The following is a 7,828-nucleotide window of genomic DNA, read 5'->3' on the forward strand; positions in this document are numbered from 1 at the left end:
AGTCAATAACAATAATGTTTGACAAAAGATACAAATTTAATTTTAATAGTACACACATATACTGTTCATATACCCCTCACTCCCCCACCTTTTTGTTTTATTTTTTACAAATTACATCGTTACACATTGTCCACAACCAAAAATTTACCATTACTTTTTTTGCATCTAAATTATGGGGCCTGCAGAAAGTGAAAAGTAGAGTTACAATCCAAAACATACTATTCACTAGTAGTGGCATTTCTGCTTACCCATATGGTTAGAAGTTTTTATTTCTTTGTGCTGTTTTGAACCACTGTTTTGTCCTTTCCTTTCAGTCTGAAGAATTCCATTTAGTACTTCTTGTAGGGCAGGTTTTATGATGATGAATACCCGCAGCTTTTTTTTTTTTTTTTTTAATGTGGAAATGTCTTAATCTGACCTTTTTTAAAAAAAAAAACAATTTTATTGAAATATAGTCACATGCACCATCTGAGGTATATATCAATGACTGTTAATATAATCACAGAGCTTTGCGTTCATCACCACCATAAATTTTAGAATATTTTCATTACTCCAAAAAGAAAAGCCCCATATTCCTTAGCAATCACCTCTCAATTTCTCTGTCCTTCCCCACCCCTAGAAAACCGCTAATCTATTTCTGTTTCTATGGATCTAATTGTATTTACATTTTATATAAATGGATTCATATAATAGTAGGACTTAGTGTCTGGTTTCATTTAGAATAATTTTTTTAATTAGAGAAGTCACAGGTTTACAGAAAAGCCATATAAAAAATAGATATATATATATTCCCATATACCCCTATTGTTGACCCTTTGCATTAGTGTGATACCTTTGTTATAGTTGAAGAAAGAAATTATTGAAATAGTACTATTAACAAAAGTCCATAGTTTACTTTTTAGGTATATTTCTTTCCATATACACCCTATTATTAGAGGCTTCACCATTTTACAGTCCTACCAAAAATAATGAGTATTTCTATTTATCCACATCTCCAATGCTTGTGAGCTTTTGTTTTTTAATCATGGCCATTCTAATGAATATGAAATGATACCTCATTGTGGTTTTGATTTGCATTGCCTTAATAGGTGTGATGTTGAGCATCTTTTCATGTGCTTTTTAGCCATTTGTGTATCCTCTTTGAAATAATGTCTGTTGAAGTCTTCTACCCTTTTTTTTTTTTTTTTTTTTTGCCTGGGCAGGCACTGGGAATCAAACCCAGGTCTCTGGTATGGCAGGTGACAACTCTGCCTGCTGAGTCACTGTGGCCCACCCTTTTGCCCATTTTTGAAAAGGGTATTGTCTTTTTGTTGCTGAGTTGTAAGATTTCTTTGTATATTCTTATTGTACATGTGGTTTCCAAATATTTCTCCCATTGAGTATGTTATCTCTTGACTTTTTTTACAAAGTCCTTTGATGGAGATAAGTTTTTAATTTTGAGGAGGTCCAATTTGTATATATTTTTCTTTTTTTGTTTGTGCTTTGGGTGTTTACCACCTCTGTCAGTGAGTTGTCTGTTCTTTTGATTGAAATAGTTTGGCCAGTAACTGTTACCACAAGAATAAGCATGAGGTTCATTGTGCCTTCAGAGGAGAATGGGAGTGGAGGGAGTTGTGAAGGATGAGGTAGCAGGGATGAGCAGGGTGGTGACAGAGTGTATTGTAAGACACCTGGAGGCTTAAGATGGCTCCTCAGTACATGCCTGTGGAATAAGAATACGGCCAAGCACAAGTTATTCTTTCTCCCAGATTGGCATAACAGGGAGTCTCAGTCTCCTTCTTATCCAATCTAAGGTTCAGGATTGCTTTCATCTTTCTTCAAATAGCTTTTTAAAGGTCTTTTAGGATGTAACATTGAAATTTTGTAAATACAGTCATTTTTAGTGACTTTTGTATTCCTGCACACAATTTATTTGATCAAGGTTATAGGCTTTCATACAAGTCATACGTTAAAAGAAAAATCCGCATTGCATTTTGACCTTTTTATTACTCCTTTTATCCTGTTTTTATTGTTTGTATTATTTATCCACTTTTTGAAACACTTCATCTTTTAGGTATCTCCAAGTCCCTTATAATATTTACTGTATCTATAATAAGAAGAGAAGTGTAAGAATAAGTTATTACAGGTAGTTTACTTTCCCGCTGGTTTGCTCACTGTTGGTAGTGACCATTAGGTAAGGAATTGTGGTTGCCAGCTCTGCATCTGAAGGACATTAGTTATCCGTCAGAGCAATACTCCTACTACTCCTGGATTTTCTCAGAAGAGTGGTTGTGCATCCAGTATTGGAGGTGAAGAACTAAGGTTTGATTGTTTTTAGTCACGCTGTTAAGAGGGTGAGTCTAATTCCCATTTCGCAAAATGCCAACAAGTACAGTAATCTCCATACTTGACAAGACATTATGTGGATTTTGGTTTAAGTACCAGGCTTGTGCACAGGTGACTGTCACATAAGTTCACATACCATAAATTCCACCCACTATGCCTTGAAACAGGATTTCAGCATTGCTCTAAGAAAATTCAGACTTTTGAAATGCAAAATTTATTTTCCTGCACTCAATCCACTCTCTTGGGATGCAACTTATTCTTACGATAAAATCATTCTTTGTTCTTCAATATGAATCCCAGCTCAGTAATGTCGTGATCTCTTAATCCTTTCAAGGTCATCATCCTAATGTCTCATCACCTTTGGTCACATCAGACCTTTTGGGCACAAATTCTTTTTGAATGAATCCTTTTTTCATTCTTTTTAAATGAAAGGTCCTAAGTGGTCTCTTACCCTCAGCATTGTCTCCCTGTCATTTCTCATTCTTCTTATTTCAGGAAAGGCTCCAATGATAATTTATTCTGTTCCAAATCATGCTTTTTCTTGATTAGATATCAGCTTTAAACGCCATGGCACATACAGCCAAAAGTGCCTAACAAGCCAGAGTGGGCTCTGTGTAACTTTTTCCCAACCACACAACTTCTGACTTTGTGCCACTATTCAGTCTCTCAGCACTGCTTTTTCATCCACCCTCCCCTAATGCATTTATTCTTTGTTAGCTAAAGGCCCACTATCTAGTACAAGAGGCTACAGTCAAATGAGAAGATCAGGGAATCTTCTCTCTGAAATATGACCATGACCTGGGCAAAATTGACTTAAGTAACCAATTCTGCATGCCGAGAAGAGAACACAGGCATGTAATGGTCTTTGTAGCATTTATGCTTCTCAGAAGAGTGGAAGTCTGTGGCAGCTGATCTGGGGTGGTTCCCATTCCACTCCCAACCCCAATTTGGTTAGTGTGAAAGTTCTGTCAGGGCAGGTCAGGTCATGATGTCCAGGAGCACCTCACCCACAGTGGAAGAGGGCCCATTAAATATAAGGTGGTGTGCGCATCCATTCCTAACAGTGAAAGTGACAGTCTCAGGGTCAGGAAGTTGGAGAGAGTAAAGGATTCTGCTAGCCTGGGGCTGTGTTGTAGGACGAGCATAGCTGAGGCTTCTTGGAGCAGTGGATGCCAGAGGGCTCCAGTCATCCACCAGCTCCCAGTGGATCCTGAGGCTGCAGACCTGCACTTGTAGTCCTAAAAGGGCCCAGCTGTCTCCTGCTGTTTCCACCACAACTGCCTTCTCCAGCCAGGTTCATCATGCTCCTTTGCCCTGCTCAACCCCACCAAAGTATTATTCCTCTGCCCTCTTTCCATCGAGAGATTCTGCACAAAAATATCCATGCTTATCATGTCCTCTAAGGCTGTGTGATTTCCTTCCTGCCTAACTCTCCAATTGAATCTCCAACCTCTCTCCTTTCTCTTTTCTGTTCCTTGAGCTGGCAAACTATTTTCTCCTCCTTGGGCGTGTGTCTGCTGTCAGGAGTGCTCTTTCCTTAGCACTTAGTTCTTTGCATGGCTGCCTCCTTCTCACCCTTCAGGTCTCGGCCTGAAGGTCACTTCATCTCCTTGCTTAAGAGGAAATCTATATAAAGTAGCAATTATAATACTCTTTTTAATTCCCCCTGAAGGCCACATATGGCTATGTTTTTGTTTTCTTGCTTTAAATTAGGCCTATAGGAGATAAAGTGTCTTTAACATGGCCATGATTTACCATAATCCCAGTTTTTTAGTATTCCTAGGTATGCAGCATTCAAGATGTTGAAGTGAGTAAGAGCAAAGACAAGACTTATTGTCGTCATGATCTTTCAGAGCTGGTCTTGGATTTTGTGAAGACATATTCATACCAGGTCTGAAATTTAGATTGTATATGTGAAAAGATCATTTAAGAATTGTAATTAGCCCTAAAAATGTACCATAATGTTATCCCTTTTTGTCAGTTTTTTCTTGTTTGTTAAATAAACATGCCTGCTCTCTCCCTGGTGGTGTTGCACCACCAGCAACGATCAGGAAGCAAAAGTTTTACTTAGAGGAAATGGGCTTGTGATTTCCCAGATGGCAGGAAGACATCCAGAAATTGCCTTCCCCAAAATGGGGAATTCAGGTTGGGATATTGGGGGTCCACAAAAGTGAAGTGCTACAGGCACCAGATCTGCCCTGGGAAGCTTGGGCCTAAAGAATCACTGTGTCCAGAGAGGATTCCATCTGTCTGTGTCCGATCCATGAGTCAGAAAGGGCCTCTGGGTGTATGTGAACATTTTTCACTGTATAAGTCCTCATTCACTGGGGAAGCCATATGTAGTATGAGATTTTATAAGTGTTTCACACAGCTGCGGGGTGCATGAGTCCCAATTCTGTCGGGCAGGCCACAAGCTCCAGTGAAAGTCTTAAATGCATTCCCCAGGAGAGGCTGTCTAGCTGAAGGAGAGAGAAGTTTTCTCTTCTGAATGCTGAAGCTATCATAGTCCCTTTAAAAGCCTTCAGCTGAATTACATTAAAAGTCTGTCATTATGGGAGACACAGCCCTCTGTAGTCCATGTACCGCAGATGTAATCAGCCATATATGCAATCAACATATTGATGATTTAAGTCCACAGTATGTCCCCGCAGCAACAAATAGGCCAGTTCTTGCTTGACCAGACAACTGGGCACCGTCACCTGGCAAAGTCGACATATGAACCTAACCATCACAGTTACCTTCTCAAGTTGGCATTTGTAATATGGGTTTTTAAAAATAAAGTTTAAAAAATAAGCTTCAACTTCCGGAGAAGATGGCGGCTTAGTAAGACGCGCCGGTCTTAGTTCCTCCTCCAGAAAAGCAACTAAAGAAACAGAAACAATACAAAACAGCTCCCGGAGCCACGACAGAGACCAAAAAGACAGCGTACCCCATTCTGGAACAGCTGAATGGGCAGGGAGAATCCGCTGCGGTGAGATACCCGAGGGGCGTGCATTTTCCCGGCCAGGGCGGCTGGCGACTGGGGTCCCCTCCACACACGTGGCTCCCCGGTCTGACTGGGAACGTTGGATAGCGGGGCCCTCCTGCCACGCTTGGCGTCTCGGGCCAGCTGGGCAATTTGGACCGGCACTCCCCCAAGCCGTGGCAGCCGGCAACACCCCCCTCCACGCGCGGTTTCCTGGGCCGACTGCGAGATTCGGATTGGCAATTTAAAGGAGCCACAGCATCTTTTACTGGTAGGCCCCGCAGACAGACGAGTGCCACGAGCGCCACCTACTGGGCAGGAAAAGAAAAACAGAGCCCAGAGATTACACAGAAAAACCTTTCAACCAGCCGGGTCCCACACCCAGGGAAATCTGATCAAATGCCCAGACACCAGCAGAAAATAATGGATGACACTCGGAAAATTGAAGATATGGCCCAGTCAAAGGAACAAACCAATAGTTCAAATGAGATACAGGAGCTGAGACAACTAATGCTGAATATACGAACAGAAATGGAAAAACTCTTCAAAAACCAAATCAGTAAATTGAGGGAGGACATGAAGAAGACATGGGCTGAACAAAAAGAAGAAATAGAAAATCTGAAAAAACAAATCACAGAACTTATGGGAGTGAAGGACAAAGAAGAAAAAATGGAAAAAACAATGGTAGATCTAAAGAGACAGAAGCTACAATTAGTGAACTGGAGGATGGAACATCTGAATTCCAAAAAGAAACAGAAACTATAGGGAAAAGAATGGAAAAACTTGAGCAGGGGATCAGGGAACTGAATGACAATATGAAGCGCACAAATATACGTGTTGTGGGTGTCCCAGAAGGAGAAGAGAAGGGAAAAGGAGGAGAAAAACTAATGGAAGAAATTATCACTGAAAATTTCCCAACTCTTATGAAAGACCTAAATTTGCAGATCCAAGAAGCGCAGCGCACCCCAAAGAGAATAGACCCAAACAGGCGTTCTCCAAAACACTTACTAGTTAGAATGTCAGAGGTCAAAGAGAAAGAGAGGATCTTGAAAGCAGCAAGAGAAAAACAATCCATCACATACAAGGGAAACCCAATAAGACTATGTGTAGATTTCTCAGCAGAAACCATGGAGGCTAGAAGACAGTGGGATGATATATTTAAATTACTAAAAGAGAAAAACTGCCAACCAAGACTCCTATATCCAGCAAAATTGTCCTTCAAAAATGAAGGAGAAATTAAAACATTTATAGACAAAAAGTCACTGAGAGAATTTGTGACCAAGAGACCAGCTCTGCAAGAAATACTAAAGGGAGCACTAGAGTCATATACGAAAAGACAGAAGAGAGAGGTATGGAGTAAAGTGTAGAAAGAAGGAAAATCAGATATGATATATATAATACAAAAGCCAAAATGGTAGAGGAAAATATTATCCAAACAGTAATAACACTAAAAGTTAATGGACTGAATATCCCAATCAAAAGTCATAGAATGGCAGAATGGATTACGACCCAGCAATACCACTGCTAGGTATCTACTCAAAGGACTTAAGGGCAAAGACACAGATGGACATTTGCACACCAGTGTTTATAGCAGCATTATCTACAATTGCAAAGAGATGGAAACAGCCAAAATGTCCATCAACAGACGAGTGGCTAAACAAACTGTGGCGTATACCTACGATGGAATATTATGCAGCTTTAAGACAGACTAAACTTATGAAGCATGTAATAACATGGATGGACCTAGAGAACATTATGCTGAGTGAGTCTAGCCCAAAACTAAAGGACAAATACTGTAAGGTCCCACTGATGTGAACCGACATTCGAGAATCAGCTTGGAATATATCATTGGTAACAGAGACCAGCAGGAGTTAGAAACAGGGTAAGATAATGGGTAATTGGAGCTGAAGGGATACAGACTGTGCAACAGGACTAGATACAAAAACTCAAAAATGGACAGCACAATAATACCTAAGTGTAATGTAACTAGGTTGGAACACTGAATGAAGCTGCACCTGAAATATAGTTTTTTGTTTGCTTGTTTGTTTGTAAAAAAAAAAAAATAAATAAGCTTCAAATTCTATATGGCTGTCATCAAAGAAGAGTATTTTAACCTGCCTATCATCTCCTATTTACAAAAATGCTGTCAGTAATTCACTGAAATGAGTGGTTTCTTAGAAGAGCATTTGCAAAAAAAAAAAAGGTGATAAAACTCAACTGTATATTTGTAATATATCTCCCAAATTTTTTATGATTAAAAGTTTGCTTTAGGATTCTTTGAGATTTTCTATATGTGGGATTATATGATAAGTAAATAGAGTTTTGCTTGTTCCTTTTAAATTCAGATGTCTTTTGTCCCAATTTCTTGGGCTCAAACTTCTTGCACGCATTTGAAAATTAGAAGTAAAAGCAGGCTTTCTTGTCTTATACCTAATATTAGCAGGAAAATACTGTCTTTTACATTGAGTAAGGTATTATCTATTGGTTTATCAGAACTACCTTTAAACATGTTGCAAATTCCTTTGTATTCTTAGTTTT

The sequence above is a fragment of the Tamandua tetradactyla genome, chromosome 9 (assembly GCF_023851605.1).
Source record: "Tamandua tetradactyla isolate mTamTet1 chromosome 9, mTamTet1.pri, whole genome shotgun sequence".
Classification (NCBI taxonomy): domain Eukaryota; kingdom Metazoa; phylum Chordata; class Mammalia; order Pilosa; family Myrmecophagidae; genus Tamandua; species Tamandua tetradactyla.